Source organism: Crotalus tigris, unplaced genomic scaffold, assembly GCF_016545835.1.
Source record: "Crotalus tigris isolate CLP2741 ecotype Arizona unplaced genomic scaffold, ASM1654583v1 scf7180000018565.659758, whole genome shotgun sequence".
NCBI classification, from domain to species: domain Eukaryota; kingdom Metazoa; phylum Chordata; class Lepidosauria; order Squamata; family Viperidae; genus Crotalus; species Crotalus tigris.
Genome location: NW_024097078.1, coordinates 330,679 through 355,941, shown reverse-complemented (window position 1 = coordinate 355,941; position 25,263 = coordinate 330,679). Strand labels below are relative to the sequence as shown.

General features: G+C 39.6%; 1 long non-coding RNA gene across 3 annotated transcripts in view; it reads left to right on the top strand.

Moving 5' to 3' along the window:
* The window catches only part of LOC120313090, a 33,329-nt gene extending 9,253 nt beyond the window's left edge, over nucleotides 1-24,076 (top strand). The window contains exons 1-3 of one of the 3 annotated variants that reach the window (XR_005558050.1): nucleotides 16,729-16,882; nucleotides 20,101-20,241; nucleotides 23,909-24,076. This is a non-coding gene — a long non-coding RNA (uncharacterized LOC120313090). Of the gene's footprint in view, nucleotides 1-16,728; nucleotides 16,883-19,369; nucleotides 19,482-20,100; nucleotides 20,242-23,908 lie in introns of those variants that run through there. The other 2 variants (XR_005558051.1, XR_005558052.1) reach the window with 2 other exon arrangements.
* Nucleotides 24,077-25,263: the final 1,187 nt, after the last annotated feature.

Here is a 25,263-nt window from a genome sequence, read left to right as displayed (position 1 = left end):
GGCAAATACAATCTAAGCTGTTGGTAGCTTTATAAATTTGTCCCTTTTTTTGCATCTTTGTAAAACCTGCTTCTCTTTCAGGGATGCTGTTTTTACTGAATGCCTCCCTTTGTTTTCACATAGTGCTTTCTTATCACCTTAGCTTAATCTGTGAAGTATTTGCATAGGTTTCTGTTTCTGAGGTAATCGCTGACAACTCAAAAGAACTTTAATTTTGTTTTGGTAAATATGACTGGTAATTTTTTTTTAATGAACTCCCTGAGATATCATGGAGGATTGAAAAACCCATCAGTCAGGAGGAAAATAAGAATTTGATGGACTCTCTTTTACGATAATTCCATAGGGTATTCCTGTCTCCATCAAGTACAGGGCCACCTAATGTTTAAACTGTGTAATGACACCCTCCACACCCATGCTTCACACTGTAGTTTTGGTTAAATTGTTAAATGACTGAATATCAGTGGTAGGATTCAAATAATTTAACAACCAGTTCTCTGCCCTAATGACCATTTTAAGTATAAAAAACCGATATACTAAAAGGTAGTTTATTATTTCATGCATTTAATACAAATAAGAACAATAAAAGAGGTACACAAAACTAGATTATGTTATAAGAAAGAGTTTTAAAATATTAATGAAAAAATATTAAACTAAATAGCTTAGTTTAATAGCTTAGTTGACAAGACAAAAATATCACAAAAATAAGCTGGTATTGCTCAAGTAGAAAAAATATGATTCAAATAATATGTATAAACTGCATCAGTATCAGTATTTAGAAATAAGGTATTTCAAGTTATAAAGGACAAATATATAAGGGAACAAAATAATAAATAATCATAGGGTATATAAAGTACCAACAATGGAAGTTACATGGCAACACATCACAACTATGAAAATGGTCATAACTTAAGTTACTTTTTTCAATGCCGGTCACTAAATGAACGGTTGTAAGTTGTGGACTATATGGAAGTCATCTCTGACTAAATCCATGATTAATATATGCAAATACATATGTTTCTGGATAAACTGCTCCTTATAACAGTTTACTCCATAGAATGACAAAATTGCTTAACTAAATAAGCATTTGCTACCTGAAATCATAGGTTGCTACCACCGAGCCGCTATTTGCCATCTGAAATAACACCTGTCACTTAAACAGTGCTTACTATATTAAAATACTAAACTAAGGTTTGATATATGAAATTGAAATTCTGCTATTTAAATTTAAAACATAGGTGGAGGTGGGGGGGGAGCTGCCCAAGTGCCCCGCAGCTGCTTACCATGCTGAGGGGCCCTCGCAGCCAGGCCTTGTAAGTCCCAACACCTGTTGCGCCTCGCCTGTTCGATAGTGGCTTCTCCCAGTTTTTTCTTCCTCCTCCTTTGAGTAGGAGGAAACGAAGCCCTGCAGCAGTTGGGTGGGGTGGGAACTTCGCTGCCGGAGTGTTTTACTTGATGCAGAATGGGAAGGATCCACATTCTGCAGCAAGTAAACATTAAAGAAAGTTTAAAAAGTGTGGCAGCGAAAATCCTCCACCTTACGTGGGATTGGGTTTTTTTCCTCTGCTCCCCTTGGCTTTTCGCTGCCAGATTGTCTGGGCTGGGCTGAGAGACAATGACTGGAACAAAGTTACCCAGTGGCTTTCATGGTTACGGTGGGACTTGAATTCGTGGTCTCCCGCTTTCTAGCCTTAATGCTTTTTACATTTTTCATCTGTACCCCCAGTCCCTCAGCACTATTTTGTACCTTTGATTATTTCATTGTTCCTTTGCCCATCCGTGCAATATCCTTCATTTCTGATGTCAGGGTCCAAATAGTAAATCAGGGGAAAAAAAATATCTCCTAATGCAGAGCTGGCAACTTGTGAATTGGAAGCTATAATTTAGCATTGCAACCTTCCATATTTCCACAGAACGACATTTGTAGATGTGCTTTCATCACACTGAGTTGGGTTTGGAATTGTTTTATTTTAGGGGTGGAAATTGAGACACAAGGCTTCTGAAATACGAACTATTCCCTCCCCAAATCCTGAAAAGTGGCTGTTAAGTGTTGGTAAGTAGGAATAGGAGCAGGAGCAGTTTGCCTCCAGAGCCTAAGCACAGGTAGTCCTTGACTTACAACAGTTTGTTTAATGACCATTCACCGTTACTGAAAAAAGTGACTTATGACTGTTTTTCACACTTATGACCATTGCAGCATCCCCTAAGCCATGTAATCAAAATTCAGATGCTTGGAAATTTATGACAGTTGCAGTGTCCCAGGGTCATGGGATCATCTTCTGCAACCTTCTGACAAGCAAAGTCAATGGAAAAGCCAGATTCACTTAACTGTGCTACTAACCTGCAATTTGATTCACTTAACAGCTGTGGCAAGAAATGTCATAAAATGGGACAAAAGTCACTTAAGTGTCTTGCTTAGCAACAAAAATTTTGAGCTCAGTTATGGTCGTAAGTCAAGGACTACCTGTATAGCACTGTCTTTCATTAAAGTAGCATTGTTTTAGGGGTTTTTTTTGTGCTTGGTTAATTTTATTACTGTGACATTTGTGTTGGAAAGTTTTATGAGAAATTTTCATTATAATGATTTCCATAGACTAACCTGGAAGTTTTGTACTAAAGGGTGATCTGTAAATAATTTGAATAAACCAAGACTTTCTGATGGGCAGACAGCTACCGTGTTTCCCTGAAATTAAGACCCGGTCTTATATATTTTCCAAAAGAGGTACTAGGTCTTAATTTCAGAGAATGTCTAACCTTAGGACCACCGCAGCCAGGCCTCCCATGCCCCGACACCTGTCATGCCGCTGCTTGACTTCTTCTGCAGCTGCTTGCTGAGACTTGGGGCCAGATGCCATGTGGCGCATTGCGCTGTTGCTGCTCTTCCCGGCAGGATGCTGCATGGCGCTTCGGGCCGCTTACGCTGCTCACGTGCTTTGGGCCACTTCTGCTGCTTGTGCAGCGCTTTGAGACACTTCTCTGCTTGCACAGTGCTTCGGGCCACAATGCATGTCAAAAAGACTAGAGCAGTGGTTCTCAACCTTCCTAATGCCGCGACCCTTTAATACAATTCCTCATGTTGTGGTGACCCCCAACCATAAAATTATTTTCATTGCTACTTCATAACTGTAATTTTGCTACTGTTATGAATCATAATGTAAATATCTGATATGCAGGATGTATTTTCATTGTTACAAATTGAACATAATTAAAGCATTATATGTAATTATATATTGTGAAATATTTATTTCTAATTACAAATAAATGAAATTTTGTCTTGAAGCATGGTGTAGCATGGGTAACAGTCTTAATATAACAACAGTAAACTACATTGCTACATTTTGCGACAGTATGCATAAAAAGCCAACGTCAGTGCAAAGATTGAGATTGCTTCTTTCTCACCAGATGAGAAATTCTCGGGACAGTCTTTGCAAGAGCACAATGAAGATCATCTTCCACAACAAGTCTACTTCTGTATTTAGACTTGATAACCAACAAGCTGGAAAACCCTGTTTTACAAAGATATGCTGTTGGAAATGGAATGTTCCTTGCTTTGGAAAATAAATTGACCCTCTCTTCTGTGGCAGCCCATCAAATACTGGAATACTGCTATCATGTCTCCCACAAGTCCTTCTTTTCTCTAGACTAGCCAAACCCAAATTCTGCAACTAAGTCTCAACATCTTTTTTGTAGTGTGATGACCAAAATTGGATGCAGTATTTCAGGTGTGGTCCCGACTCAGAAAATTCAGACACCAGTCTTGCCAGCCCTCTCTCGCAGCCCTGGTGGGGAATAGGTGGGGTGGCTACCACTTTCCACCTCATGCTGAATGAAGGATCCAGGGTTGTATTTTAAGGAAAGGACGGGTCAAAGGAACGGAAAAAGAAGAGGGGGAGTTTGATGCTGTTACCTTGGTATCCACAGTGGGCCCCTCCCGATAGCCAATTCGCTCTTTGAAATGACTTAAAGCGGGTTCTGCTGGCTTCACATACGAAACCTGATTCTTTTTGCTCATGATCGAGGATTGAAGAGACAGCAGCTCCAATCACTCGTCCATTTTGTTTCCGCACATGTCACGTGGGAGAAGCTACTCTCAGCAACTTTCTTTCCCTGCTTGTCAATGGTTGCATCCATCTTGGCTTCAGGGCAGGAGCTGCGGCTGCCTGGGCGCCTAATTTAAAGAGGAAGCTACTTCAGCGCTAAACGGAGATGGAACTGAAGGGGTGGAAAGAAGAGGATGGTGTCCGAGAGCACCAAGTCAGGTGGCTAAGAGAGGACGACTAGTGGGAGGCTAAAATGGGTCTACACTGCTTTCTACACAGTAACTGCTCTCTACACATGTGTAACTGGTTCACATAAGTACATCCACCTGGAGACGGATAGAGGAATGGTGTCTCGGTTCCTAAGACCATCGGAAATATATGTTTTCCGATGGTCTTAGGCGATCCCTGTGAAAGGGTTGTTCGACCCCCAAAGGGGTCATGACCCACAGGTTGAGAACCGCTGGACTAGAGGGTTTGCTATCTTGGATGATACTTTCAGCTGCCATTTTGAAAAAAAAATAAAAATGCTGGAACGGGAATATTTTGCAGTAATTTTTCAAATACCCTATGAAAACTTTCAGGTCTGTCATAGTTTAATATCAATATAGTTAATTCTACATGGCACTTTTGGCAATAATATAAGCATATTGTATTCCATGCTTGCCTGTATAAAGCCAGGTGGTTTCTGGACTTGATTGTACTGTTAATTTCATAATTTATTAAGATACATGCTTACAGTTGTGAGGAAAGATTTTGCACAGGACTGAAAAAAAAAACAATAAAAGGGGACGGCATGGGTTGGAGAGGGCAGCAGTGAGGGTTGGGGAAGACACATAGGTTTATATGAGAGATGCCATATGGTCAGGAAGGATGTGCATGGGACAGGTGATACAAGTCAGGATTGTGCTGTATGCATTGGAGAAGGTACACGGGGGATGATGTGGGTCTGGAAGGAGTGCATGGGGATGCACAAGAAGTGCCATGTGAATCAGGGAAAGCACACACAGTAGTGTGGGTCAGAAAGAATGCATGGTGGTATGCAAGAGGTGCCACATAGCTCAGGAAAGACATGCAGGGTGTGGGGCACAGTGCAGCATGAACCAGGAAGGGGGCACAGGGGTTTATTTATTAAATTTATTTATTTATTTATTAAAATTTATAGCCCGCCCCACTCCTGCAGGACTCCAGGCGGCTAACAATAAAAACACAATATAACTTAACAAAACAAACAATACAATAACATTCATCCAGGGGTCAGATTTTTTTTTTATTGTAAATATTTATTAAGTTTTAAAATTTTACAAAAAAAACAAAACAACCCATCCCCAAACCTCCCCAACCCTCCCATTCCCTCCCCCAACCTTCCCAGAGCTGAACATAGGCTTAATTAAAATTTCTTCAAATAATCTAAAAGAAAATATAAACCATAAATTAATCTAAATACTAAATACATTAATTAAACAAGTTATAAGATAATTAACAATAATGTATATATAAAAAAACATAACTACCAAAAGAATAATACTTGAAAGAAAAAAGAATAAAGAAAAATAAAAAATAAAAGAAAGTATAATAAAAATAAGAAATAAAAATAAAAAAGAATAAAATCTAGAAAATATTTTAAATTTTAAATATAAGTTATTGAAAAGCTAAATAATATTTTTTAACATCCAACTTATATTGTATAAAATCTATCCATTTTTTCCATACCGCAAAATACTTCTCCTGCGATTGATCCTTCAAGAAAGCCGAAATCTTTGCCATTTCCGCAAATAAGAAACTTTAAAAAACCACTCTTGCAAAGTAGGCAGAGATTCCTTCTTCCAACATTGCCCTACTAGCAGCCTTGCGGCTGTAATTAAATTTAACATCAATGTAGTCTCTTTAATATCACAGTCGGTAACAATACCTAATAAAAACAATTGTGGGGTAAATTTTACCCTCCTTCTGAAAATTCTTTGAATATTCCACCATATCTTAATCCAAAAGGCTTTTATATTTTTACACGACCACCAAATATGATAGTAAGTAGCATCCAAACAACCACATCTCCAACATTTAGGCTGTAAGTCAGGATACATACGAGACATTTTTTGTGGATCAAGGTGCCATCTGTAAAACATTTTATAAAAATTCTCCCTTAAATTCTGGGCTTGTGTAAATTTGACATTCCTCACCCAAATAATTTCCCAGGTATCTAGTAGAACTGGTTCACCAAAATTTTGTGCCCATTTGACCATACATTCTTTAATTAATTCTGCCTCTGAATCCAGTTCTACTAGCACCCCATAAATTCTCTTAATATGAGTTCGTCTTTGATCTTTTACTTGTTTAAGAAAATTTTCATCTTCTCTAAGTAAACCCACATTACAATCTAACTTCCATCTATCCACTATTTGTCTATACTGAAACCATGAATATGTAATATTTTCTTGTGCTAGGTTTTCCAAAGATTTTAACTGCCAGTTTTTACCATCCCATCTAAGTAATTGTGCATAAGAAACACCATCCATCTTAACTCCTCTCCTTATCCCCTCTATCGCATGCCAGGGTACAGCCCATAATGGGATTTTAAAATCACTTCTGTAATATTTCCTCCAAACCCGAAATAGAGAAATCCTTATAATATGAGATTTAAAAACCCTATCAACTTTTTTATTAAAAATTAAATAGGCATGCCATCCAAAAAGTAAATCACAACCCTCCAAGAGGAGTATTTCTACATTTGTTAAATTAACCCAATCACTAATTAATGTTAAAACCACTGCATCATAGTACAATTTCAAATTCGGTACCTTAAGTCCACCTCTTTCACGGATGTCTTGTATTATTTTAAGCTTTACTCTTGGTTTTTTCCCTGCCCAAATAAACTTATTGATACCTTTCTGCCATTCATTTAAATTAATCTCATTTTTTAAAATAGGTATCATTTGAAACAGAAAAAGAAACTTTGGCAAAACATTCATTTTAATCACCGCAATTCTTCCCAAAAGGGATAATTGCAATTTCTCCCAATTTTTCAAGTCTCTTTGTATCCTGACCCATAACCTTTCATAATTATTTTTGTACAATTTTGCATTAGAAACAGATAAAATAACCCCAAAATATTTTACCTTATCAACAACCTCAAAATCTGTCAACTTAACCAAAGTCTGCTTATCCAAAATAGTCATATTTTTAGGTAATATTTTAGTCTTATTGTTATTAATTTTAAAACCCGAAACCCGTCCATATTGGTATATCAATTGTAATAACTCTACTACAGAATAAGTAGGTTGGGACAGGGTGACCACCAAATCACTTGCAAAAGCTCTTAATTTATATTCTTTTTTATTAACTTCTATTCCTTTTATTTCCTGTGATTCTCGAATTTTAATCAACAATATTTCCAAAGTTAAAACAAATAGCAGTGGTGACAGTGGACATCCCTGTCTAGTCCCCTTTTCTATTGTAAAGACTTCTGATAAACCCCCATTAACAATACGTTGTGCCGTTTGTTTTTGATAAATAAGACCAAGAGCTTGTAAAATTTTTTCTCCAAAATTCATTTTCTCAATTAAACTTAACATAAATTACCAATTCAGTTGATCAAAAGCTTTTTCAGCATCTAAAAATATCAATCCTGCAGGAACTTGATTATTTTTGTCTAAGTATTCTAATAAATTAATAATTTGTCTGACATTATTCTTCATGTACCTTCCAGTTATAAAACCCATTTGATCCTTATGTATAACCTGATGCAAAACCCTCATAAGCCTATTAGCCAAAATTTTTGCAAAAATCTTATAATCTACATTTAAAAGAGATATAGGTCTGTAATTCTTTGGTAAAGTGAGATCTTGATCTTCTTTTGGAATTAAAGATATAAAAGCTCTACCCCATGACGGGGGAATCTCTAAACCCTGTAATATGTTATTAAAAAGCTCTCTTAAAGGTTGAATCATCTCTTGTACCAAAGTTTTATAATAAATAGATGTCAAACCATCCGTACCCGGTGCTTTACCTAATTTTAATTCTTTAATCACTGTCTCAATTTCCTCTCTAGTAACTAAACCATTAATTTCTTGTTTCTGATCTTCTGTTAATTTAGGGAAGTTGGCTTCATTTAAATAATTTTCTATGTCTAAAACCTGTATTTTAGTACAGGGGTCAGATTTTATAAACCCCAGGCCTGCCGGAAAAGCCAGGTATTAAGCAGCTTGCGGAAAACCAACAGGGTGGGAGCGGTCCTAATCTCCGGGGGGAGCTGGTTCCAAGACGTGGGCACCATCACAGAGAAAGCCCTCCCCCGCGGCCCCGCCAAATGGCACTACTTGGCCGACGGGACCTGAAGGAGGCCCAGCCTGTGGGATCTAACCGGACGAAGGGAACTATGAGGTAGTAGGCGGTCTCACAAATAGCCTAGCCCTGAGCCATATAGAGTTTTAAAGGTAATAACCAACACCTTGAATTGGACCCGGAGACCAATAGGCAACCAGTGCAGCTCACGGAGGATAGGTGTAATGTGGGTGTACTGAGGAACACCCACTATCACTCGCGCGGCTGCATTCTGGACCAAATGTAGTCTCCGAATACTTTTCAAGGTTAGCCCCATGTAGAGCGCGTTGCAGTAGTCCAGGCGTGAGGTGACAAGGGCATGAGTGATTGTAAGGAGAGCCTCCCGGTCCAGGTAGGGTCACAACTGGTGCAACAGACGAACTTGTGCAAAGGTCATCCCAGCCACAGCCATCAAATGTTGTTCCAATTTCAGCTGTGGATCAAGGAGGACACCCAAGTTGCGAACCCGCTCCGAAGGGGGTATATTTTCCCCTGCTAGAGTCAACACTGGACAGTTAACATAATCCTTGGGAGGCAACATCCAAAGCCACTCGGTCTTGTCAGGATTGAGCCTGAGTCTGTTAACCCCCATCCAGACCCTCATGGCTTCAAGGCAAGGGCCCATCACATCAGCCGCTTCACTGAGAGAGCTCGGGGAAGAGATATATAGTTGGGTATCATCAGCATACTGATGAAACCTCACCCCTTGCTGTCTGACGATCTCACCCAGCGGCTTCATGTAAATGTTAAATAGGAGGGGGGAGAGGACCAACCCCTGCGGCACGCCGCATTCAAGCGGCCTCGGGGTTGACCTCTGCCCCCCCCCACCAGTACCAATTGCGACCGGCCAGAGAGGTAAGAGGAGAACCACCGTAAAACGGTGCCTCCCACTCCCACCCCTCCAAGTCGTCGCAAAAGGATACCATGATTGATGATTGAGGGTCAAGTAGCACCAAGACAGAGGAATAACCCCTGTCTCAGGCCCGCCAGAGATCATCCATTAGCGCGACCAAAGCAGTTTCTGTGCTGAAGCTGGGCCTGAAGCCAGATTGAAAAGGGTTTCTTCTTCCCTGTTCCATTCTCCTCTAAACAGAGAAACAGAAGGATCAAAGGCTTGCAGAAAAATCAGTTGGAGTGAGTATGACTTCTGACTTCCCACTGGCTTCCCCATTGAATTTCTTTGTGGGAAGCTGGCAGTGAACATCCGAAATCCATCCTTCCTTCCTTCCTTCCTTCCTTCCTTCCTTCCTTCCTTCCTTCCTTCCTTCCTTCCTTCCTTCCTTCCTTCCTTCCTTTCTCCCTCCCTCCCTCCCTCCTTCCCTCCCTCCCTCCCTCCCTCCCTCACAGTGCAGCACAACTTCCCCAAATTTCATTCCTTCAGGAGTAATGGGTCCTGGCATTCGGTACATTAGCTTTTGTTGACAAAGTTTTGCCCTGTGATGCACTGTTTTGTCCAGTTAAAAGTTGTGGATACAAGCGCTTTAATAGTATGCAGATAAAAGGATTAAAAAGAAAATAAACATTGACTCTTATTGATATATCTTTTAAAAGAAGGAAATGAATCTCTCTCTGCATGTGTGTGTGTGTGGGTATGCTGTGTTATTGTTAAATAAAGCTCTAACTGTAGGGAAATAAATACTGTTGCTATTCCCTTTGCATTTTTTAAAGAAAAGCTGGGGTCTCACTAGCTGATTTGAATATATAATTCATTATCTCTAAATACTCAGATGATTATCCTTCCTTGCATACTTTCACCATGGTTAAAGCAGCCGCTCCCCCTCCCACTTCTCAGCTTTTAGATATCCCAGATGCTATTACTGTCTTCTTTTCTAGACCTCAGTATAAGCCTGTGGAGGACGAAAAAAAGTCATTTCCTCAAAAATGTCTCACAGCAGAGTTCTCTTGCACTGTTAAATGCTAACATACTTCAATGTTACATCGATTTAATTTTGCAGGCCTATAAAAATGAAAATGACAGTTACCAGCACGAATGCTTCTTTTATTTATTTTTAAAGAATCTTTAAAAGATGCACCCTTCCCATCTCTGGTGCCAGAATGCATATTTCTCTCTTTTTTTTCCACACACAGACACACATAAATTCAGTGGAAACAAGCTGTTTTTGCCTATAATAAGGCAATTCTCTCTTCAGCACGACTCCTGCAGATATTAAAGGGTAACAGGATGTTGGTATGGCTGCTACATAGCCAGAAAAACCTATTGCTTCTTTAATTGTTTAGATGAGTTAAGGTTCCTTTCATTCTCTTTGCATAGTGATCTCTTTCCCCGGCTCCATTATCATCATTTCATTTCATCTGTCATATTGGCAGAGATAAAAAGTTTATTGATAGCTGTATTTCAAACAACGCCTGTGGCTGAGCTGCAGTGTCAATGAACATTTGAAGATAGGGGAGAGAGATTTGCCATGCATTAACCCTGTTTTCTTTCTTTCATGCCACATCCCATTTTGTCACTGAACCTGCTTGAAATACACTCCCCACAGAGACTGGAATGAGGGGAAGGCTAGTAGCTCTTTAATCCCTCCACTTTCCTTCCGACCGTAGTCGCCGAATGCTATTGCAGACCAACTCCACTGTAAAAAGGTGTGTTTAAAGGTGTATCTAAGAATCCAAATCAGCCACTGCTAAAACATACAGTATGTCTTTTGAAGACGATGCTTCTACGCTGCAAAGGAGCCTGAAGGAGAATGCATTTCATGAGGTGATGATTTTGTAAGGTGACAGTTTAAAGGCCTTTTGATATTGAATGGAAAGCTCTTCAATTACTCGTTCTGAGCTCCACACTGAAGGAGCTGCAAAATAGATCCAGTAGGTTCCCAGTCTCTTTCAGTTTCCAGATCTATTATTCGAAGCCTGTTTATTCTATGGAAAGGGTTAATTTGTTATTATGGGCACTTCCTGCCATGACTTAGGTGGCAGTTCAAAAATCAGCTCTGGACATGTCCTCATGACATTGGCTGTGACTAAGCTGACTTCATTTTAGTATAAATGGTATAATAAGACCTGGGGGAGGAGGTTTGTTAAGGGTCCCATTACTGAAGAAATGCAGCATTATGCAACTGTTTCCCGAGTGCCCTTCAAGGTATTGATGCTAGTATCAATACGTATAAACACCCAGAGTTCAGTTACTTACTGCAATCTCTCTTCTGGAATGGGTTGTCCTTGTGATTTGACTCTTGTTTTATGTCCCTTTCTTCACAGAACTGTGAAAAGTTTGATTTCTACCTCTGATTGTAAGCAAGCCTGCACTGGTTTTTTTTTTCCTTTCAAATTTCTGATGTTGAGCTATTAATGACTCTTAAATTATCTGAAACAATGGTAGCACAGTTAAGGTCATTCTGCTGCTGCAGAAACAGGCAAGCAGAATCTGGAATGATTAAGAGAAGGTGCTTTGTATTCCAATGTGAATCCTTCCTCCTCCTCCTCCTCCTCCTCCTCCTCCTCCTCCCCCCATTGTGGGCAAAGTGTACATTAGAGGTCACACAATCTTTCAATTGCAACCTGCCCCATTTAACAAATCAACAAACCACCAAAATATAAAGCTAAGGAGATAATAGAGTTCTCAGATGAAACCATTTTTGAACACAGGCTTTCTGATATGTTGGCTAAATACCTGTTTCAACTCTCCCACTGACAACCAAGCAGATAGAAAAAAGGGCAGCAATAATACATCCTTTGCTGAGCATTAAGGAATTGTCAAAGAATTGGCAAAGCTTAGGTATCCCATTTCTAATGAATTTGGGTATTGCAGACCTTTTCACCTGATTAGTAGTAAAGCCAATGTGGACTTGAAAATGGAGTTAGTGATTCTTGAAACCAATTTAGGAAACGTTAAAGAACATTCTGTAGAAAATCAGGCTTATCCACTGGGAAATGAAAGGAAGAATAAAATGATTATGTTATCTGTGAGAATAGATCTGTAGCAGGAATGTTGAAGTACATGATATGTTGGTGTTATACTATAGCACAGGTGTCAAACTCGCCGCGTCGCCTGATGTGTCACGATGTATTGTGACTTTTTTTGCATTGCGAGAGCTGGGGTGGGCGCGGCCTCCATAAGATGCAACTGTCCCGCAGGCTGGCAGTTTAACACCCCTGTACTATAGGATCATCACTAAATTTAGGGCTATGATAAGGCATAGAGTTGTACTCAAATTCAGCTGGGGTCAGGTTGACTTTTTTCTTTTGCCCTTTCACAAGTTACCTTTTTTAGTCTTGATAATAACATAGGGTTCCTATTAATTATATTTGATGATATGTAAGAATGACCATAGGAAACAGGAAGAAGAGTCACAGCCTAGACCAGACATGTCAAACTCGCGACATCATGTGATGTCGTGCAACGTATCAGGATGGTTTTGCCATTGCCGGCAATGGGGTTGGCGCAGCTTCCAGATGACGTGTCTGGCCTGCAGGCCACCAGTTTGACACCCCTGGCCTAGACAATGTGCTGATAAACGAAATGTGAATCCAAAGGAGGGCTGGGGATAGAGAAATAATCTCAGGAGGGAACTTCCCTAGTTGTGGAGAGAGCAGAAATAAGGAAAAAGACAGGTACTTTCAGATTTACAAGATCCTGTTATTGTTACTGTAACCTTACAATAAAGATACTATTAGTAGTCCTGGTTGTGCTTCTTGTCTGGATTACCTCAAAGAGCTGACTGACACCATCAGCATGCATGTACTTCATGTGCCTGGGGGAGAGAAGCCATTTGGTTGACAGAATTGAGAGCAAAAGGGTTTCTGTACATGCACATGCTTAGGAATGAGGATAGAAGACCATGTGATTAGTAATATGACAGAATTGATTTAGAGAAGAACAAAGAAGTGATACAGTAAATCCCAGTTTCTCAACACACCCTGCTAGAGAGACGTTCCCTGGGGATGGGCTCCAGCACGAGTCCAAAAACTTGGGAGAGTAAACCTCTGATCCTGGTGACTGATCCAGATCAGATCAATGCAACATTACCCTGGGAAACACATATATTCGCCTTCATTCCCAATTTCTCTATTTATATTTCTCTGCCTCTTACAGTCAGTAAGTTGTTGAGTGCCACTGAACTCCCGCTTCCAACATTAAGAATGTTGTGGATTACAACCCCACTGCTCCATTTTACATTATTGCAACTTCTGAGTTGCCTGCTAGCCTATGGTAATAATCCAAACAAGTTATAAGAGCATGGGCCATTCCGGTCCAGGAAATGTAACAGCTGCTGAATCAGACACAACTGGCTGAATGCTATCTGAGCCACTGGTGCAATCTGTACCTCCAATGATAGAGAGAAATCTGCTTATTTGATTCTATGGGGATACAATCCCATCCTAGTCAACTACTGGGATTTAGCTTCATGTGTACTGGTGGCATCCAATTCCAAACACAAGGATGATGCAAGGATTTGATTGGTGTCTGGATGCTGTAATGGGCTGGATGGATAAGAACCAATAACCTGAAGCTGAATCCCAGTATGAACCATGAACTCAGCAAGCCATGAAGAAATATCCCAGGAAATCGGGAAAATGCAGGCAGAATTGAACAAACTAAACCCTGTTGATGCAGAGGCAGAGGTTGGGTTTTTTTTTAGTTTCACACTGAATAAAATAAAATAAAATAAATTGGCTGAGTTTCTGACTGCCTATTTCAGAATTCCTACCTATTTCCTGTTGCAGCCCAGCAGTAACTTAAAAGATATGGATGTGGACTGATGTGCTTGCCCACAGGCTAAGCCAAGCTGTCTACTGCAGATAAAATCCTACAGCCTTTTTTCAGAAAAAGTGGAAATAAACATAGTCTTAGAAGTAATATCTCTTTTCAGCAAAGGCAGGTTTACTGTCCAAGGCTGTCAATGCACTATTTCATGCAAAATGAGCCAGCAGCCACTGCAATACCATCCCTAACTCATTACCCAGAAATCATTTGGAAATACCCTGAGCATCACAAAAGGTGCTTTATGCAACCATTGCATTGTACAAGAATTATAGATGCTGCTGAGCGGTGTGTTTTTCACTGTCTCTATTTACTAGAGGCAGCCATTATTTCCCCTTTAAAGATAGTGCTCTTATTTGTTTCTTCTTCTGTCTTTTGGGGAGAGTAGCAACAAAATAAAACGTGTCCATTGTATGATGACTGTCCTATTCAAGGTTACAGCTCCTTATACCTTTCTAGCAGCTATCTCATTCCCTCACTGTTCCACCTTCTGCTTTTCAAACTGCCACCTTGTAGTCGTTTTCCTGAATCTTCTGGTTTTGCTTCATTCCCATTGGGATTGCTATATGAGATTCTTATTGGAAAAGAAAACATTTCAGATTTGAGGGGTTTCGCTCCATATAGCATCAAAGAGTCCATAGCTGGGCTCTGCATAATTAAGGAAAACCTGAAAAAGTCCTTGTTACCTGATTTGAATTCAGTGAGGTGGCTGTGTATGAAAAAGTCAGCATCTAGAGAGAATTAGCAGATGGATTAGAGGACATAGGGCATCAAAGGAGTTCCTGGAGATCTATTATGGGATTGGAATGCTTTAGATTTATGCTGTACTTCATTCCAAGTCTAACAACAACAATAATAACAATAACAACAACAATAATAAAAATACAAAGACCTACAAATAGAAATAGAAAGACTGTGGCAAAAGCAAGCAAGGGTAGTACCAATAGTAATAGGCTCCTTGGGTGCAATCCCAAAACAACTGGAGCACCATTTGAACACCACTGGCATTGACAAATTTGCTATTAGTCAATTGCAAAAGGCGGCCTTACTAGGAACTGCTTCCATCCTGCGACGATATCTGTAATACTATCAAACATCCACATCTGCCTATCCCAGGTCCTGGGTAAGGACTCGATAGGTAGACAAAATGCCAAATCCAGTCTGAACATCTGGCTGACTGTGCGATGATTAATAATAATAATAATAAAAATAATAAAAAATTGGAAGGGACCTTGGAGGTCATCTAGTCCAACCCCCTGCTCAGGCAGGAAACGAGGTACTCACTTACCTTTTTCTTGCCTATCTTAACTTGTGTTTCTAATCCGTTTTTTATAGTATTGTTTTTGATAGGTTGGACTGTTTTTTCCCTTTGTGTAAAGACAGATGCAAAAAAACAAGTTAAATAGTTCTGCTTTCTCCCTGTTGCTTGTCACCTCCTTGCCACTTTCCCCCGCTAATGGACCAATCATTTCTTTAACCTTTTTTCTTGTTTTTTTTACACGTTGAAAGAAGCTTTTTTTTGTTGTTATTTTTGACTTTGGTCTCAAGCCTTAGTTCATTTTGAGCCTTAGCTTTCCTCACTTCATCTTTGCAGGCTTGGGCTATTTTTTGATATTCTGCTTTAGTTATGTGCCCCTTGTTCCACTTTTTATATTTGTCCTTTCATCTTAATGTTGAAGTATCTGTAGGTTGGTTGTGCTGGGAATGACTTGAATTCTGGTTGACTTTTATTGTGTTTCCAGTTATATAAACTCATCTTCAAATGGTGGAGGGGGCTTGGAGGCAATTAGATACTGTCACAGCCCCCACTTTTACTATGTGTTTGGGAGATGGCTGGTGGACTGATAGGGAAGATGCCACCTCTGTATTGTCCTTGCCTTCAGTTTTTTAGTTTGTATTTATTGCTGTTAATATTTTAATATTTATTATTTTAATTGTAAGCAGCTCAGGGTTGCTTTGTAGAGTGAGATGGGCAGCATATAAATTCACTCAATAAATAACTAAGGCTAGACAAATGCAAAATATGACCCAGGAGAATTACACTTGCAGAATATTTCATGGAGAAAGAAGTGCAGATTAACTTCCATTTTTTTTTCACAGAGCAATTTAGAGCCCTCTTCCCAGATAAAAAGACCTAGGGACTGAACCTGTGCAATTAATGGGATTCAAATGGATACACCAAGGCACACTTAATGTAAATTTTATCTCTCCATCAACAGGATGATTAAAGCCATCTTCATAATCCCGCAAGCACTCACAGACGGCCAATTGCAGGGAGCCTCTGAAAGGCCAGCTAATAATTGGGAGATGCAATATATTTGCAAAGATTTTAAGCCATAGCTGAAAACAACCTCTTAAAAGACAGGTGCAAAAAGTGGTGATGGATAAACGTAGGCTCAGCTAAGGTTGTTTTTGCTGTTGCTGCTGTTATGCTCAACCCCCATTATGGAAAACCGGTGAGGATAGAGGGATAGTTTTAGTAAGGTTTTGCAAGTGAATCTCATCAAGTCAATGCAGCTGTGGCATTTGGTTGTGCTTCCTAGTCCAGAGGGAAAGCAGAGGCAGCTATTGTTCTGCTTTGTTTCCAGGCAACATATGAAGCTTAGTCTAAAGAACGGCTTGTTGAGATGAGAGCACTGCAGTGTTCTCAGAAGTTGTCACTTTTAATGAGCTCGTCTACTGCTACAAGGAAACTCATTCCTTTTCAATACTTCTCTACAAGCCTTTCATGTTGTCCTGAAAATTGGCACAGTCCATGGATGGTGGGGGTGGGTTGGAGATGTTTGATCCCACTGGCCTGGAACAGGTAAAAGGAAAGTTGGCAGGGGCATGAATGCTCAAAGAATGAATGAATGATGATTTGAAAGACAAATACTGGCAGTCCCTGCTTTAAATGGTAATTGGGACTGGCCATTCCATCACTGAGCGGCATGGTTGTAAAGTGTGACATTGCATGACTGCATCTACTTATGAGGGCAGTTCTCGGCACTTCCAGTTTCAGTCATTCCAGACGTGATGTCATGTGGTTACTAATTGCTGGCTTTCCTATTGACCGCTTGCGGGATGCTGACAGAGAAAGTCATAAATAGTCAGATTATAATTACAAAAATTTTAGAATGTGCAGAAATGGACAGATTAACCTTAGAGATTAAAGAGAAAGAAGACTCAGTTTATTTTAAAACTTGGGAAATTTTTTTATCAATGGTTAACAACACGATCTAGCAAGAAAGATTGTGAAGTTTAGTAGGATGAATGATATCTACTGACTAGCTATTATTTTTATGATTACTGCTATTGTTATTGATTATAGTTATTTACTATTACATTAATTACTGTTATTTAATATTTGTATCTGGATGACAATTTGCTTGCTAAAGTGTGGAATTATTGTTGGGGGACAACCCCATTTTTGTACCTACCCTCACCCTGATCCCACTCCCGAACCTTACCCAATACCCATACTGATCCCATCCTTTCCTCATCCTCATAAAACCTAATAAAATATTTATATAAAAAAAGAGAAAGTCATAAATAGTGATTACATGACCCTGGTAATGTGGAATAATGAACAATCACTAGAATAATGATGTCTGCATAATTACTGAAATAGTGCTGTGTTAGTAGTATGTGACTAACATAATGCGCATTACACTTGGAAACAATGTATGTAGCAAACTCTCCATTGTATACCCGTGAGAAACAAACCTAATGTATTACAATGTGTATTCCTTTGTTCCTGAGAAAAAGAAAGTATAAAACTGAAGTCTGAATCTGCCCTCGGGGTTCAGAATTGCTTGTTGCTATCGCTTCTGAACCTGCACAATAAATCTCTCTGCTAAAACCCTCTGGAATTCGTAAGAGTCCTTTCGTTTTCCACAAGACTGGGACACTGCCACCATTATAATTGCAAGCCAGTTGCCAAGCACCTGAATCATGATCAGGTGACCACAGGGATGCTGTGATGTCCATAGCTACGGGGACTGGTTTTAGGTCTCCTCAATCAGCACTGTCATAACTTTGCATGTTCGTTGAACAAGTGGTAATTCAATGAGAACTACTTCTATGAAGTCAGTACCACCTGCAAATAAATGTAGGACACTACCCTTCTCAAGTATTTGAAAAATGAACCCAAAAAGGTATTAAAAATAAGGTTGGGTGATGGGAGAAACCTATGCTATTGGGTGAAGAATCTCTTTCTTAGAATGAAGTAAAGAATATACTGAAAGCCTCATGAAAATATGGCTAAGTTAGACCATCCTGTAACAATTAACGTTCATCATGACATTAGTGGTCGATCACAAACATAGACTGGGGTACATCACCCTTGAATCTGCTTGGAAATCTGTATGGTTTTTAGTTTTTTTCCAGAGCCTCTGAATCACAGAGCAAGATAGCTGCAATATTTCACTTGGAGGAAAATGTGCCAGAGAGATTACCACCCCACCCATCACATCTGTTAGCCAGGGTTCTTTTAAACATGGGATATAGAACAGGCCTTAATGACCTGGTGCACCCAGCTCAAGCTAAGCCCAGAGTAAAGTGTAGAATACACAAATCAACCATTTCAAATCATGCACCAGGTGGTATTTTCAAAGGGGACATGTCAAAGGTACTTAAAAAAAAGTCTATGGCATTTCTCCAAATATGGGAATATTTTCTAAATTTGAGAGCAATTCTTCTAATCCAGAAATACATATTTTCTATTTTTGGGTGGTGAGAGCTACATTGGAGCTGTGAGTGTTTTACTGAGAAGCAACACTCTTACAAGGAGATGAGGCAGGACAAAAACTGTATTTGATTTAAATTAAATTAATACAATCATTGCATGTATTAAACATTTTTCTCCTTTTAGATAGTTAAAAATTACATATTGGGACATCGTTAGAAAAGGATCGGTGGGGGCATAGCCACAACTTTGGAGGCCTGGGGTTTCAGGTCTTATGTCCTGGTATAAGATGGGTAGATGTGTGAATAATGGCTCTGTCTATATTCTGATGGAAAATAAAGTATTTGGCTTCACCAAAAAGTCAGTGTCCTGACTTTACCATAGATCTGGATAATTTCCCTGATTAATGAGCTGAGCAATTTATTTCCCCTGGTTCTGTAGAGAGAATCAGAGTAAAAGAAAAAACTAGTTTTTTATTTTTCTCCTATATTTTATAGGTTTTGCTTGTGAAAATCGATATGTCACCTGATTATTTTGTACAGAAAATATCGTTTCATCTCTCTCTCTCTCTCTCTCTCTCTCTCTCTCTCTCTCTCTCTCTCTCTCTCTCCACCTAAGAGAGGTAGAAGATGATGCTGGATCTAAGGGAGAAAATACATAATACACAGAAAGAGGGGAAAAATAATCCCCTGCTGCCTAGGGATACCACAGTTCTCATGACTGGCCTGAAAAATTATAGGTGTGTCTTTTCAAAAATCCTGCTGCTAATTAACTTTTGACAAAAATGGATCACATAAATTGTGTTCACAATAAGGTTGACTAGAATGAAGCTGAGACTGCATAGAAGACAATGTGATGGAAAGGTGATTGTCCAGCATCTTTTTGTGTGCATATATATAGTGAGGTGATTCATTTGAGTTTAAAACTTTATGTGTTGTAAAAGGGATTTGTGAAGTCCTATGATATTGACAAATATACTTTTATTCATAAAAAGGTAATGCGACAAAATTGAAGTGTATGAGCTGGGGAGATGATGCAAAGCAAGCCTGAGTCAGGTGTCCCAGGGCCTCCCACTTAAGAATCCACATGATTACTTAATGACCACAATGAAGAAAGCCAGAATTGTGATCATTAAGCAAGTCAATCACATGGATGCCCCACTTAATCACCATTCTGGGCTCATCTGTGGTCGTAAATTGAGGACTACCTGTACTACAGTTTAGAGGTCCCTTGTCCTGTTGCCATAAAACATTAATACTTCAACATTTTTGTACTGGTGACCTAGTTTAATAAACTATGATACTTTTCTCCATTCATAATTCTTAATGATGTTTATCTTTCTCATTTAGTTTTTGCAGGCCCTGCTGATCCTTAGGACCATGTTGCCCTAGTGCAAGAGCAGCCCACAGATCATTTCTTGAGGGCAGGAATGCATAACATCCTCTATCTGCCTTCCAATCAAGCAGGACTTCCACTTCCCACTCGTCATTTTCTGCTAGGTATTCTAAGTAGTTTTTTTCTGACTTGTGCCAGCTCAACAAGTGCTATCTCTGCTTTATTGCAATGCAACCAGATTTCTCTACTTCAATTGGCTAGTGTGAGTTGTGGCTCCTCCTGTTGGTCATTAGTCTCTATCCTCCATGAGCATTTTTGTTAGATGTTCACTCATAGAACAGTGAGAAGCTGGTTGTATAGATTTTGATGGAATTGAGGAGAGCCCATTCTTGTCAGTTGCTATTGCCTTTTTTTTTCTCCTTCCGGGGCCAGTCTTTTCATGGGGAACCCAAAGGTGCTTTTTACAAAAGAGAACTGGACTTTCTTGATTTTTTCTTTTGAAAACGTTTTATTTCTCAACCAAGAAAGTCCAGTTCCCTTTTGGAAATAGCACTTTGGGAAAATCATGACCTGAATGATTGAGAATCTCCATAGAAACTTTTCATGGGGAAGTTACTGCCCTGGTTCCTCCTTCCTCTTTCCCATTGATGGTTTGTTTGAGAGGGTGGATAAAAAACCAGTCACAAGAAGGATGAGCAGCAAGGGGTAGGAGCTGGCAGTAGGACCCCTGTGATATTATGGGCTTCAGCAGTTATCTAATAATGCTGGCCTCAAATATAATCCAGCAATTGTTATATGCCTGCCCTGTTACCATTTTGTCTATCTTCTTTCTTGCTTTTTAGGAAAGTGTTTTCCAGTTTGAAAAAAGATTTGCTGGACTTCGAAAAACTTGCCAGGATTTGTTTTTCCTAGATTGGGCCCAACTGCTTCTCCCACAATTCTTCCAGACCCAAATGCCTAATATTGATTTGACAGAAATATTCTTGGCCTCCTCCAATTCCATGATTAGTTCAAAACATAGATGTGGGCTCTGTGTCTGCCATCTGCTGGTTTTGATAAAAATGGTACAACATGCATTTCCCCCCAAATATTCAAAATTAAAACAAACAACCCTTACACATCATTTGTAATTTTCCACATCATTATAATTTTCATTAACTTCCTATCTTTCCAATGCTTTTTGCAGTATTTTGCCCCTTTCCTGAAAAAAGAAGGAAATAATATAATGTTTTTTGACTGGAGGCAGCAGGTATGCTGCTCCCAGAAGACTAGAAATACCAAATTTGTTGGTAGATTTTTGCCTAACCATTTTTGTCCTTCCCCTTTGTAATTTTCTTAGGCAATTCTTACAAATATATTTGAAATAAATTTCAACACATCATTCTTGGGTTAAAATCAGCCTCAGATTGAAGGCCATTTCTCATTCTCTGTTGTGATCATCCTTTTGATTTTCAAAGTGGGTGTCCTCCTTGATCCACAGCTGAATTTGGAACATCAATTGACGGCTGTGGCTGGGAGGACCTTTGCACAAGTTCGCCTGTTGCACCAGTTGCGACCCTACCTGGACTGGGAGGCTCTCCTTACAGTCACTCACGCCCTTGTCACCTCACGTCTGGACTACTACAACGCGCTCTACATGGGGCTACCCTTGAAAAGTATTCGGAGACTACAGTTGGTCCAGAATGCAGCCGCGCGAGTGATAGTGGGTGCTCCTCGATACACCCACGTTACACCTATCCTCCGTGAGCTGCACTGGTTGCCTATTGGTCTTCAGGTCCAATTCAAGGTGTTGGTCATTACCTTTAAAGCCCTATATGGCTCAGGGCCAGGCTATTTACGAGACTGCCTACTACCTCATAGTTCCCTACTTCCAGTTAGATCCCACAGGCTGGGCCTCCTTCAGGCCCCGTCGGCCAAGTAGTGCCATTTGGCAGGGCCGCGGAGGAGGGCCTTCTCTGTGATGGCGCCCACGCTTTGGAACCAGCTCCCCCCGGAGATTAGGACCGCTCCCACCCTGTTGGTGTTCCGTAAGCTACTTAAGACCTGGCTTTTCCGGCAGGCCTGGGGTTTATAAAACCTGACCCCTGGATGACTGTCTTTGCATTGTTTGTTTTGTTATGTTTTATATGTTTTTTATTGTTAGCCGCCCAGAGTCCTTCGGGAGTGGGGCGGCTTATAAATTTTAAAAATAAAAATAAAATAAAATAAAATAAAATGCTTTGTGGAGCTAAGTTTACAGAAATTTGCTATAGCTTTAAAAGCATTCCAGGAAACTTTTTCTAGAAAAATTACAGCTTCTATAAGATTCGACGTGAAATTAAAAATAACAGCATTCTTTATGATGAAAAAAAACCAATAGGATATGTATCTGCTACCTTGAGCTACTCTACAAATATAGAGACACAAATTTACAAATAATGATGATAATGGCGATGATGCTGATGCTAATGACTATCGTGGTGATGGTGTTAAACATGGAAAAAAAGCAGAATAGAATACCACCATACAAAATAATTTAACTAACAATAATATAGTTAATTATCATAAACAATGTTAATTAATCACTCAATAGCATTCTTCTTACTAATATATATTCAAACTTACATATCACATTCCTTTCTCTCTGACTCATTTTTCTAGCCATTGATAAAAATTATCCCATGTTCTAAAATACACTGAATCTTCTTTCTCTTTAAAGTCAATCTATCCATTTCTGCACACTCTAGAATTTTCTTAATTAGCACTTCTTCAGTTGGTAAGTTTTCATTTTTCCAGTGTTGGGCAATGACTATCGTGGTGGTGTTGAACATGGAAAAGAAAAGCAGAATAGAATACTACCATACAAAATAATGGGGCATTATTGCTAGGTTATGATTAAGAGCAGTTGGACATAAGATGGGGCCATGTTTGCTAGCCATGCTTCTTCTCCAATGTCCCCTTCTGGTTAACATCATGTGATGTGTCGCAATGTATTGCGACTTTTTTTCCCATTGCTGGCAATGAGGTGGGCACGGTTTCGCCCTGACGCATCCGGCCTGTGTGCCGGCAGTTTGACACCCCTGCTCTATACCATTCACTGTCTTAGAGAAGGTTAGTGGGATACATGGAAGCCCAAGATGTGGTAAGGAATTGATCAGAAGAGCATAATGAACAACTAAGGCTACCAAGACAATTATCCCACACTCACCCCCACCAAAATGTTTCCATATCACTGGGAAGATGCTCTTGATATTTTTCTGCTAGAAATGTGTTTATTTCAACATGCTGCTCATTTAATTGTACTATAGCTTGGTCAGTCACTGTGGTAATGAATGACATATAAAGCTGCACTTGTAGATAAAAAGGGTCATTAACTATTTAGAATGCCTCTGACTAGGTAATTCCACAAGGCATGCACAGACCGCAAAATGCTGAAACTATGCAAATCTAAAATTTGCACTGTATCTGAGAAGCTAAAATGAAAGGCAGGGCAGTTTCACCTGATTTGTAAAACTAGGTGCAGTAGCTGAGATGACTTACTAGGCTCACAGTTGCCCTTAATAAAACAAAAGTCACAAAAGAAGCCTGTTTATTATTGATTACCTAATTATTTCAGGATGTTGCTGTTGGAAGTAATTACTGCAAACTTTTCTTTGCCTTCCCTCCTTTCCCCAACTAGTAAATTCTCATTTGGGAGAAAGATAAACCCACCTCACTTGCTGCTGATATGCCTTTTCATACTTCTGAGGAATGCTTTTTTTTTTAATACTAGCAAATGCTTCAGAATGACATTAATGATGTTAGACCGTTAAAGTCTGTCATGCATATAAGCAGCTATTTACTCTATTACAGAATAAACACCAAAGCCAGCTGGGAGCAGAAAACTCCGTGACGGGGAAATCAATAGGGAAGAAGAGATGACTCTTCGGTGAAGCTCCAGGAAAAATACATTTATGCTGCAGTGTTATTAAAAAAAGTGAATAGTCTCTTAATTATTTTACTGAAGTTACACCTTGGGGATGGTTGGTAAAGTAATTTAGATATACTTTGTAGGTTTCCTTGAATCCGTTGGTTTGCAGTGGAGTTAGGTAGATTTTGATAGGTAGGTGGGTAGGCTGACCAATCAATCAGTAGATAGATATTATGAATATACATCAAGAAAAACATTTTTTTACCTTAGAGTGCATGCTTATAAAAGGAGAGAGTAGCATAAAAGATTATTAATAGTTTCAAAAGTAATTGAAGTCTGTTGCTATATGCTATGTTATAAACAGCAATAAATCTGGTGGCCCCTTAAAGACAATGTATTGTATTGTATTAAAGACAATGTAATGTATTGATTACGCATTTGTGCAAGACATTCAATCAGATGCATAGAGTCTTACTATGAGTGAGAATGTACCGCTCACAATATAAGGAGTGCATAAATCTGGTCCTCTTCCAATGTGATATATGCCAACAGCTGCCAGGAATGTACTCCTAATGGAACCAACTAGCCAATCCCAACCAAAAATAATAAATAATAACAAAGCTGACATTGAGAATGATGACAATGTTTTCAAATTGCAATGAAGCACTTTAGCTTCTCAGAGGTTCTTCATATGGTTTTAAAATAATTATCTTTGGGCAAGGAAATACTGTACACAGGCAGCCCTCAACTTATAACCACAATTGGAACTGGAATCTCAGTTGTTGAGTGTTAAGTAGCTGTTAAGATACCAATATGACCACTTCACTTAATGACTGCAACCTGGCTCTCCCTGTTGTGATCGTTAAGTGACCATGCAGGTTATTAAGTGGATGAAGCAAAAGACCTGCCTGATCTGCTTCATGAATAGATGGGAACTCCTGTGGTGGGATGCAGGAACAAAGCTCAGACTTTCTAAATTCAAACTTCATTTCTGCAATCTGCTGCAGGATTTCCCCTCCTCTCCATGCCTACAAAGCTTGGAACCTGAAGATCCAAATCCAGCCAAGAAGTTTCCCTTCCCTCTGTATGTGGAAGGGAACTCCTGTGGTGGGCTGGAGAAACAAAGTTTAGATCTTTGGGATCCAAGCTTTGTTTCTCCAGCCCATCTCAGGAATTCCTCTCCCCTCCATGTGCAGAAGGAAACTCTGGTAGTGGGCCGCAGAAATGAATCTGGGATCTGGAAGAGCCAAGTTTTATTTTCGCATTCCAACAAAGGGTCCCTCCGACTCCTGGATGG